Source organism: Syngnathus floridae, chromosome 15 (assembly GCF_059516105.1).
Source record: "Syngnathus floridae isolate MCC-2025c chromosome 15, RoL_Sflo_1.0, whole genome shotgun sequence".
NCBI classification, from domain to species: Eukaryota; Metazoa; Chordata; class Actinopteri; order Syngnathiformes; family Syngnathidae; genus Syngnathus; species Syngnathus floridae.
Window position 1 is genome coordinate 11234722 of NC_142427.1, and position 12255 is coordinate 11246976.

General features: G+C 41.8%; 1 protein-coding gene across 2 annotated transcripts in view; it reads left to right on the forward strand.

Annotated features, from left to right (window-relative positions):
• Nucleotides 1-12255, forward strand: part of gabrb2b (gamma-aminobutyric acid type A receptor subunit beta2b) — a 197919-nt gene that overhangs the window by 28901 nt on the left and 156763 nt on the right. For both annotated transcript variants that reach the window (XM_088398667.1, XM_088398668.1), the window contains exons 3-4: nucleotides 46-257; nucleotides 7681-7772. The gene's annotated coding sequence lies outside the window, so the exon portion shown is untranslated. The remainder of the gene's footprint in view (nucleotides 1-45; nucleotides 258-7680; nucleotides 7773-12255) is intronic.

The window sequence follows — 12255 nt, forward strand, 5'->3', positions numbered from 1 at the left end:
TTATGTTGATGTGCCTCTCACAGTCTGTTAATCATTTGCTTTCAGGTCAGGCTATTTTCCATACATAGTCAGATTCAAACTGATGTCGGGAGGCTGCGGGGAAGGAGCTGTACAATCAAATGAAAGCCAAGGAAAAGAAAATCCGTAACTAGGTGAGACAAGACGAGCCCAGACGAGATGGAGCCGGGCCAAAAAAGACGAGAGGGAAAAGGACAGCGCATGCAGAGACCAAAAAAAAAAAGACAAGTAAATGAAAGGTAAGGGTTTATTTTTGTGCCTCAATCATTTTTCCTGCCATTGTCTGCCTCTAAAAAAAATACAATCTTCAACATTGATTCAAAGTTGAATCAAGTCATTTAGGGAGCCTTGAAAAGAAAATGAATCAACCCAACTGTCTATCTGAATCACAAAAGTGCTAATCACAAAAGAGTAATTCACATGACAAGGATGTCTCAGAATTTACACCGACATTGATTTATCACCATTTTCTTTTCTTAATCGTAAATAGGGCTAATCATTACTATCCTTAAAATAAATGAGCTTGAATGTCTCATTAACCTTTTACAGTCCATTACACAAGTGCGAGTTCCTTAATCAAATCGTACTCCATCGCACATTCAAGAAATGATCTAATAATTGCATCCTTAGCAACGTGTCTGCTCTTTCTCCTGCCGTCCGACTCATTCTTTCTCTGGTTCTACTTATAATTCATAAACAGTGCTTTATTTTAGTCCCATAAAAAAAAGCACACCAGGTGCATCCCAGGCAAATGAGTTTGGACAGCAATTTAGTAGCGCATTTCATTCCCTTGATATGAGTGTGTCGATCACAAAAAATGTAATTCTGAGATGTATTAAAAAAGATATTTTCCTAGTTTTGTCGGGCGCTCAGCCACTGGGGTAATATAACTTATTGCTTTGTGCTATATGAAGAAATGGATCTTAAATTGAGTGAGCTAAGAGGAATGAAAGAAATAATAGTGCATATAAAAGATTGGAAACGTGGATTCATTGCAGCCGGCTGATTTTCATTTCTTCAGATGAGTGCTATGCCCCCAATTAGTCACTTATAGGGGACATACAGTATTAAGGGATTTTTTTTATATATATATGAATATCTGTGAAATTAAATCACCAAGTGAAGTCCTTGTTTGCCACCCCCTCCTCCACACTTATGAATTTACATAATAGTTTCTCTGCGGCCTGGGCTGATTTTGTAAAACACAACTAGGCGGCGGTTTGATGTTTCAAGCAACCAATAAATGTCTTTACCAACTGAGTATCATCAGAAAGAACAACGGCTGGGTGATAAATTGCTGCTGTCGCTCACAATGCGTCAGCTGCTTCTCACGAGACAGACAGGAGAAGCACTCCAGAGGCGTCATTTTCATCGTCCAGAAAATAAGCAGCTGCCTGCTTCATCTTCCATCCTGCCGAGCCATTTAGCTTTCTTGCTTCCTTAGCACGGACAGGAAAATCCTTCCGACTCTTTCCACCCAGTGGACATTTTCTTCCGTGGGCACTTCCGTTGCGGAAGGTGGTGGAAGTAAAGCACAATAACAACCTGACAACAACACTTTTGAGTCAGCTCAGTACCGTCTCATCTTTGGGTTACTTTGAGAAAAGGACTCTCATGTCAAGATGAAAATACTGTACCAAGGTCTACAAAATGTGAAAAAGTGACAAAGGTGCTAAGAACCTCCAATGATTCTCTGCATGCCAGACAAGTGATCTGACCCATTATTGACTGTGCGTTCGCACAGCTATCCCAGTGATGTATGGAAGGAATAATTGGATATGAAATTGTCTGAGGAGAGATTGAGAGTGCCCCGCTCAGACATCCACACATGCACTCTCCCTCCCGCAAACACAGTCCCGCCGACTTGCCGGGCTAATGGAGACAACGTATTTTCTAACGGCACCGTCCAGACCGGGGAGGTAATTGTGATGTATTAGCATGCCGCCACTGAGATTAGATTACAGACGACAGGTTATTGCAGCACTTGGGTTTGCGTGTGTTTGCGCCTTACTCCTGCTGCTTCCCGCTCGTCTGATTGGTGAAAAGCACGCGTATCGATTCGCTTGCTTTTATTCCAAACCATGATTAATCTGGCAGTACCGGCCGATGTCAGTTCCCTTCTGTAAAGACATCGTCTCACTGATCTCTGGTTTTGGAATGCACTTGTTTGTGTACTTGGCCACATTTAATGATATTTTAAATGAATGTATGAATATGCATTGTTTCAATTTATCATTAATACCTTAGACTTGGACCTTCAGTGAGCTAAAATGGACATGTGAGCAAAAGGCGTGTTTATGTGGACGTGGCCTCAATCTGTATTGGATGGCCTTTTTTTTTTTTCCAACAAAGGTCAGACTGATATTTACAAGTAAACATATAAAACTGTATAAAATGCAGAATGAATCTACCTCTTTTAAGTACGACACTGACCTTTAGTATATTTTACTGAGCTCATCAATCTTTCGCCCAATTAACAGAAATCTAACAGAATACTCCAACTATTGGCTTTGTGGTAGCCCATCACAAAGCCACACTGGAAAATCATTCTAAGGCATTGTTTTTTTGAAACACAAACATAAAATGGATACACTCCCAAAGAGTTAGTCCATTGATTTACCCAACCAATGCTGCAGCTTCAAAAACTATTTTACGAGCATTCAATATCCACTTGCTGTTTTTGTTGCTTTGTTTCCCTGCCAGTTTCTCTCACTGTAATCTTCGATTTGAGTCAATGTATACTCACTCGCTACGACTTCTTGCCAGGCGGAATGTAACAGATGGACTCATGCAGGAAACCAGTTTAGTCCCAAGCAACAAATTGATCAACAGCCAAAAGTCTGAAAAGAAAAGGGAGCCCACACAGTGCGGGAAAAATACTTTAAAAAGCAGAAGACGCATGTGGCGCGTATGTTTGATGCCGGCTGAAATTTGCTCGAGTGAGGCATGCGGACAACACACTTCCAAATTTTTGCAGCATTTCGTTTGCAAAAGTTTTGGTTCAGCGAGCGTCGAGGCTTTCACGACGGAAAGTTTTGCTCTAATTTCTTTGTATCTTTGTATCCAGAAACACATTAAGCTGTTTTTGAAACATTACATCAGGCGAGGAAATTGTAGACCCCCTCACCACCCCCTCCAGCAGCCATTTTGGCAATTTGGGGTAAACACAGGTGTTGCTAATGAGGCTCCTTAGGGGGTTTCTACCTAAAAAGTACCGCAGCATCATTATTGTCATTAGTAAGACATTACCTACCAATTTACGTCCAAATGACTATGGCGGCGGTGGTGGGGTGGGTAGGGTTTTCAAAAAAAGTTCCATCTTTTAAAACTTTGTGTTTTCGCGGCTCTTGGATAACGACGTAATATTTCAGGATGCAAGAATTAATGGGAGCCATCCCCGTGAAGGCCGCGCCATCTTTTCTAACCTTAATACTGACAAAACGTCTGAGATGAAATCACGAAGCATCGCAAGGACAAATCATGTGTAAGGCTGCTGGCTGGACATGGAGACCAAAGTTATCTTGTTCAATTTCCAGCACTGAGGACGGATCTTTGATGAGAGTTGGGGCTGAATCGCTTTGGGTTTGGAGAGAAGTAGCATTTGGATTTTAATAGCATTTAGCTAATGAGTTATTGATCTTTGCAACAAACTCTTGCGCCGAATCCAGATGCAGAAGTAAAACTCTGCGAAGAATTGCTCCATGGGACCACCAAGTCATCAAAATGACAAATTATGTTTTTCTCGCAGTCAAAACGTTTGTTTGTTCTCGTGGTGCGGCTTACAGAAGAAAACTTCTGCCTTTGTACAGACAAAAAGGAAAGTTAAGAGCTCCTCTGGGCTTGAAATGAAAGAAGTCAAATGAGTTCTATATTTTATTGCATGACTGAACCCGCTATTCTGTCCTATTTTACCTGAGGGAGGTTAGGGCAAGCAAAAAGTTGAACCAGTGCCTGGATTTGGGAAGATTGAGAACTTTTTCCGATTTATCGTGCAGTCTATGTACTGATCATTGCTTAACACTGAAACCAGCTGAGGCTGATTTATTCCGACGGACAGAGACGTCTGTCCCTACCTTGGGTTGATATTGTCCGTGTTTCGGTCCGTCTCTTTCCTATGAAACAAATGCGGCAACAACAGAAACCGTGGGGGGGGATGTCGATATTTGCTGCAAATAATTTCCCCAACTGTGGGAAATAAATCAGGATTGACGTGCCTTGGAGCAAGGGTGTCAAACGTCATCAAATGTCACACTAGAGCGCCCGGTGTGATATAACAACATACCGGCTTGATCGAAATCTCCTTTCCTCCTTGGATTTAGTTGGAGATGCTCCAATATTCCGAATTTTCTCCAATGACAAAATTGCATCTATACCTCTTTGTACCTCTGCTTTAGCCGTTCCAAGAGTGTTGCATCTTATTCATGAGCACAGGGAACATTATTTCTACAGGTACCATCCCTACTGGTGCTCTGTAATAAATTTTGGTTCCACAGTTATGATCTTCATTTCCACTCAGCTTTGGGATGGCGCCATCTTGGCAAAATAACACCAACACACACCCTCGGTTGATGAATTGAGCTTGTGTGCCTGATGTTCCAGCTGCCGTGGTGTCTAATGTGTATTTGTTATCATATCTGCAATACCTAATTGAATTTAAAATGGATAAAGCTGTCCATGAGATGGGGCTGTGGAAAGAAAAAAAACAAGTTCAGACTAAAAGCGGTGTATGAGAAGATAAATGGTTATCTGCAAGCGCATGGCTGCTCAACAAGCTAACGGCAAAACAAATATAGAAATTTCATTTCCCACAGCGACGGTTGCACTGAGACCTTTTCATCATTTCCATATTTGGGAATGCATGCAAGTTATGTTGCGCCAAGGCAGCTGCGCTACCAGCTGTTTGGAGAACTTGTGAAGTTTCCAGATGAAACGAAAAATGGCGACAAAGTTTTGACAGAGCAGGTGGCATTTGGATGGAATAAATCCAGGTTACTCTGGGGGACCCGATGAAAGGCGAGAGCTCCGGTCGTGTACGAACGCGCTCAAGTCGAGCTTAAAACAGCCGCATAAACGTAGTGTTGACAATATGGAGTCAAGTAGGCAACTCAAAGGGAAACCTAACGTACGTATGACTCAGCTAATGTCTTATTTTGACTCGTGGTTATTCTAAGCCCTGCTGCGAATCTTGACATTCAATCCGGGCCTTTTGAGTTGAACACAAAGCTATTGTTGTGTCGTATGAATGGCAACAAGTGGCATACACTGGTTAATGAATTTTGCCTGTCACTATATGTCGCCGGCATAAATAGATGAATCTGTAGGAAGATTAATATTTGGGTAATTTCCCCATGGCCCGCTTTGATTTCTCACAGCGCCCTATTGTGGTCATTATACAACACCTGAAAAGACAATTAATTACATGATGGAGAAGAAAATAAAGGAAGTTTTGTTTCACAAAAAAACTTTTTAGATATACTTTGGTCACTTTTGTCTGCACCGACAAAGCTAATGTAAAACGTTTGCTGGGAGTCCCCGCAAAATGTAGCATGAAGTCGAGAATAATAGCCAAGTCATTGTCATTTTGGTTCGACTAAAAACGAAATAAAAGAATGTATTTTATTTCTTCGCTCATTACCTCCGCTTTTATGACAAAGATGTCCCTCGCTCAGTATAAAAAGGCCAATATGTCCACCGAGGATATTTTTGCAACGGTGCCATTAAGTCCAACAGCCTTAAAAGGGTGCAAACTGGCTGGCAGTGGCACCTAAAGAAATAATTGGGATGCCATTACATCGCCTTCACCAGTTGCTGTTAATAAATCTGCTCAACACAAGACCCCCAGCTCGGCTGCCCCTGAGACTTCCTCTATTAAATCATTGATACCTCTGCTCTTGCATAAACAAGTTACCTTTTCAATAAGTAATGGGGTCTAATTAGCTTAAAGAACGTCCTTCACGGATGCTCGGTCGGAGGCGGAAAACACACGAGCGGGGAATAGAAACAGGAAACACAGCCGTGCTCTTTTTAGTATAACATTTCGGTGTTCATCTGGGGGACGCTAAAGGTTTGATTCCAATTAATTTCACGTCAAAACATTGTCTCCTTCGTGCGTGCCTTAAATGACCACTTTCCTCTGTATCCTTTTTATTTATCTTTTTATTTTAAAGAGAGCAAGGAAGCCATTTAATAAAGAGACTCTCTAAAGTTCGATGCAGAGTAATTACCGTGTCTAGGCCCGTGAACACGGTGGGGAAATTAAAAAATGAAATCATTAGATGGATTGCATTGGATGGCGTTTTTTTTAAAAAAAGATAATCTCCTATAGGCTACCTGCCAGGAGAAATCGGTGTGTACATGTGAGTAAACAGGTCAATTCATTATTTGACTCATTAAAACTAGGGGTGGGGGTCTCGCAGTAGTTGTTTTTAATAATGCTTGTAGGGTAGTAAGGATGCCCCCTCAATTTGTAAACCGTTCTGCGTGAACTCCCAACTTGCTTGCATTCCGAATGACTTCCATACCGCTTATCCCTCCTTCCATTAAATATATATCCGCTCCACCACCAAAGGCGCTAATGTGGGCTCTTTCCAAAGTGGGCGAATTGTTGAGGGAGCCACTAATGGACTGGGGGGGCTTCACTCTGGGAAACTTCTGCAGCGGCACTTTAGGTTGATTGTGATGAGCATGATTGCAATTCACAAACTGTTGGCTTTTCCAGAAAAGCATGTGCATGTTTTATACAATAAGCACAAACTTTGATTCCTTATGGCATTTGCTTTTAAAAAATAAATGCCCTCCAAGAGACAAACTTTATGTCTACATTGGAAACCACTTTTGAGAGTAGCATATATATAAAATAAGTCGTATATATAAAATGATGAGTCATCTAACCATAAAAGGTTGGACATATGTTTTTAAACAGACTACACCGCCTCACCAGATACGGCCCATCGGGATCCTTAACACGTTCCTCATTCATGCTTAACATCCTCCCACGCCGCCTTGTTGGCCCCTCCCACAGGCACAATGCTCAAACACCGGGGACTCATTAGCGCACTGGCTGGCAAGAAACACAATCGAGAAAACACAACACATGGACATGTCACCTAATTCCGCTGACACAAACAGCCTGCAAACAAGCTAATAGGGCTGTGATGGAATGAACACAAGCGAGGTGATGAGCGTAGATTTGTTTTTCCAGGGGCACAATGCATTTACTCGATATAAAATGCCACAGAGGGATTGACAGAGGTTCCTAAGGTGATGGAATGTATCACATGAGTTTGGTATTGCTGTGTTGTCGCATACATTTCCAGCAAGTCGCGTTTTCTTTATTACCCCGCCATCACTGTATTAAGGCTTGCATTACATTCATAATAAAAATGTAGCCACATTTGAATGATTCCATAAACATATTTTTTTCTGTATGTAGCCATCAGTGGAAAAAAAAATGATCTGATGCACTAACCAGAGGAACTATTTCCATGAGGCTAAAGACCGAATAGGCTGCTGATGTATATTTTTCTTTCTGTTGTTACTCAACAGGATTTACACGCACAAACGAACGAACCAATTTGCATGCAACTTTGTTGACTCTTTTAATCTTCCTGGCTTTTGGTAATTTAGAGTATTGCTTTTTTTCTTCCTTTTGTTTGCCTGCAGGATTACACAAAATACAACTTAACCAATTTCCACGGAGAGGTGGAGCCGGAACCAAAAAAAGATGACTACCCCATCTGAATAAAAAAAAAAAGGTAAGCCGATATTCATATTCAATTTAGTGCTGATCCCAACTAAAAATATTTGGCCTTGAGTGTATGTGCTGGCCAAATCTGGGCTGAAGGGAGTCCGTATTAAGGGTGGTTTAGGCATTTAGGGGAAGCAGAGGAGCAATTGGCAGCTCCCATCTGGGCGATTGTCGATCAAATGAATTACCGGAGTGTGTGAAATTTGCACAGTTGAAGATGAGCCAAAATATATTACGTACACATAGGTGCTTATTTCTTCAGTCATACAATATGATCGTTTTAAGGAGAGACTGAAAAGCTGACCGATGATTATACAGTCCGACTATGGTTAATTGTTAATTATCCCCATCGTGGCAGGCAGGCACATAATACCTCCAGTTAATTGCTCATTAAGGGTTTAAATTCACCGTGCCGTTTTTAAATCCCAATTGATCCCTTTCTTGTAGCTTACAAAAAGAAAATCTGGACATCTGGTTGTCTGTAGCGGAACAGACAGAAACCTTGCCACCTTAACGATTTGTTTTGATAGTTGACGACAGTTTGAAAGGCCATGCTACCAGCCCCTGCAGGGTTTAAGCGGAACGTCACCATTTTGGAAAGTTAGGACGTGACTGTCTGTAAAAGTGAACACTTTAGTCGTTAGCTTTGACTTTTTGCTACAGGCCATTAACTTGCCAAAGCGGAATTTAACAACCACTCATAGGAAGATATTGAGTCCCATTTTGACCATCCCAAATGCACCAGCTTTTGCTTCCTTGACACCAATTTAATCCTGATGCAGTTTTGGCCCATTTAATAATCTAAAAGTGGACTGTGCACGATGATATGTCCTTATTGTAAGGGCAAGGAAACAGCTGTAGCCAAGCACTGGGCAGACGTGGCACGGGATGCAAAGAAGGATGACAGGCAGCATCTGTTTAAGAGCTCTCCAACAAGAGATGAGAGGCCAGCTGAGCTTGTGAACAGTCCATCCAGGAGACTTGCAAGCGGCCGGATCCGGTTGTTGAAAGAGCCATTCAGCAGAGGGCAGTAGTGTTTGAAGGTTGTAATAGAAACGGACAGTTGTGGAGGATGAGCGGCACAAGCCGTCTCGGTCTGAATTGGGCTTGGATACCTTTCTGTCAAACTTCCAACATCTTTTAAGGCAACTGTATCTGCGTCAAGTCCTGGCAGACAAAATAGACGAGAAGCCGAAGGAACCCCGCTGATGTAATGATGGCACGCAGTGTCTGTCATTTTCCTTCGGTTCCACTTAATGTAAGACCTTCTTATAGACGACAAGCAAAATTAATTGAAGCTCTCTCCTGGAATAGAATAGCATGAGATTTTCATTTTCTTCTTGACTATTCCTTTTTCTTCAGTCACTTTTTTAATTATGTAGAACCAGCAATAGTGAAAGTCTGATTTAGTCGTTGGACATAAACAAGGTGAAACCAGCCAAGTGAAACGTCTTAAAAGCCATCAAATGAGCATTTGAAATGATCATGTGGTATTCCGAGATGTAGTCTAATTTCCTGCCGACTCCTTCTGTCGCTCCCTTTGACACTTCATCGTTCAATGATATGAAATAATGTCGTTCATTACCAAGCTATCTGCTCACGGACACTCTTATGCGCACCATTTTGTTCACATTATCTCCAAGGCATCCCAGATAGTATTGTGATTTGATGGAGCCACATTTTATGGTCTGTGGCCAAGCAAGGTCATATGAAGTCATGTTTGTTCCCGTCTATTCCGATCAATACTCCCTTTAGATATATTTTCGTCACTAGCTTTGTTATGAGAAATTCTTTTTTTATAATGCCTACGTTAACCCCTACGAGTACTTTATCATCTGAGAGAATATTCAATTATATTGCTTTCCTGTTGGCTCTTTGCTATCCAAAGCACCAAGAGAGACATCTCTAGTATTTTGGAATCACCTCTTGTTTTAATTGAAGTCCATCTGCTTTCAAATCTATCTGTCATCTGACTGAGGCTTTGGAGAGACTTACTATAGTTGGCCCCTATCACCAAGCATTCCCTTGGGTGGTGGGGGCCCGGCGATCAAGCCTTTCTGAAGGTATATCGAGCAACTTATTGATTTCTAACACTTCGCTTTGTCTTCATCAAACAGCACTGAGACTTCAATGTTCCAAAATAGACAGCACAGTGCATCCCCGCCATCTCATTTTTTTTCCCTTCTTTCTGCCCAACCTCCAGTTCCTTCCAAACCTATTCACTCTCATGAGACTCTCTCAATCCTGTGGCAAACATCGAGAAATACGTTATTGACTTTGCCTTATTTGTCCAAGGAACAAACTTGACATATGGAGGTCATCAAATGACAGACAAGAGTGGCGATAAGAAAATAAATGACAACACAGTGGCCACATCTCATTTAATGTGGATTTCATCCAAACAATATGAACGACTTGATTATATTACAAATCCAGATACTTAATGAAATGTGAGCTTGCGCAATCACTATTATCTTGACAGGATATTGTGCTTTGTTGCCTTTTAATTAGAAGTAGATCCCAAACAACAACTAATCTTAGATAGTTTTGAGCATAAAAGGATCGCATATTTATTATATCCTGAGACAGTCTTTAGGATATAGACAAAAGAAAATAGACTTATTTGAAATGAATCCCTTCTCAACTTTATGATTGAGTGTTTTTGTTCTTACCTGGAAGTTTGTACTTAAAGGCTGTAACATCGAGCACATCTATCCCTCCCAGCTTGATTTTGATCTTGGCTGAGGATGAAGTCGCTGAGAGCTAAATCCAGTAAAGTTGGTCAGCTAGGGATAGAGGGATTGTGTGGCCCGAAAATGACTGTCAGGGTGCTTTGAACAGGCTCACTGTGATGTTGGAAACTTATCTGCCTTGTAGGTGTTCATGTCATTTCAAGTTGTATAGCATAACTCCACGTCCAATTTTGGCTTTCCAAAGGCCTATTTTGTTCCAAATAGCTCGCTTTCGGCAAGGCTCAGAATTTAGCAGCTTTTTCTTAGGTCTGGTGTGGCTATTCTAGGACTGCCGTCGTAGGTTGCAGTTCACGTTTGTGCTTCACCGACATCTCCATAATATAGCACTGAGCATTGAAGTTCTTTTAAGGTTCTTTATTTATCATATGCTGCATTATGGACCAAAAGTCAATCACTTAATTAATCAGAATTGGACACACCAAGAGAGAGGAGAATCAAATGAAGCCACAAGGTCGGTTGAAGGAGAACATCTATCATATTTGCGGCGTTCTCTACGAGGCTAAGAGACGTCGCTATCCACGGGAATAAGCGAGCGCTTCACTCTCGAGCGCCTTAATGCCGTATGCTTCACTGACACATTCGTTCCATAGTCTGAGACTTTTTTGCCTGCAAGGCCACAATAATTTCCTTTGCGTCTGGAGGACACAACGTGACTTGTATTTTTCCAATGTGTGCTTAAATAAGCATGAAACATCACATCAGCTGAGAAAGGCTGTCAGTGGCTCAGATGGTGTCTGTCAGCCCCCCCCCCCCCCTCCTCCATTATGAAACCTTGAAAATATTCCATTGCAAATACAAGTTTTTGTGAGCGGCGTGACAAATTTCAACGCAAGCGTCACAGAAGGGGACTGTGTTGCTTTCTTTTTTGTGCCGCTTAGAAGTTCCGCTCTGTTTAACATTCTTACCGGCACTCCTCGGATCTAATGAAGATGAGTGAATGGCTGTTTTTTTTTTCTTTTCTTCCCCCCACCCTCGCCACAACTCTCGCATTGCATGTCAATGAAACGGCTTCATAATATTTCTCTCTCCTCCTGCAACGTCAAGCTAAGTTGATGGGATGATCACGAGGCATGTAGCGTGTCCGATGCTTTTCTGAGCCGCTCTAACCTTCACATTCTCTCTGCCTTGTTTATACAAATCAAAGTGCACATACATTGCAGCCTCTGCATTGCATTATAATGATGACATGGGTACATTCCATTCACACCGAGGGTGAACATCCACCACTGCCTAATATATACGCCTTCCCATCCCGATAAAGTCATCAGCGTATTTTCATTGTGATTCATCAAATTTGTAATGCATGCTTCAAATCGCTTTCCGTAGTCATCGTGAAATGCTTTAGTAGTAACCTTGAAGACTGAGAACAGCCACAAGGCCATCCATTCCACATTCAAGCCTGACTCCTATAAGGTATAATTAAAACTTTTAAGAAGCCAGCAGTCTGTTTGTACATTGCCTGCAGCATGACATTTTATATTTCTCAGAAGGCAACAATTGCCACTCTCACAATGCCTTCAAGTTAAGGAACAATAGGCCCACGTTTAACATCAAGTACGCTGTTGATGTTTCAACAATGGCGTCGGTATGCATCCGATAAGCAGAAGGTCATCACATCCAGCCTGACTCTCTGCACCTCGCCTTTATCCTGACAAAAAGGCATCCTTTGGGGAGAGGGCTTGTGTCAGGCATACGAGAGAGAGGCAAGAGCTGGATGACTGAGCAGGAATATTACCC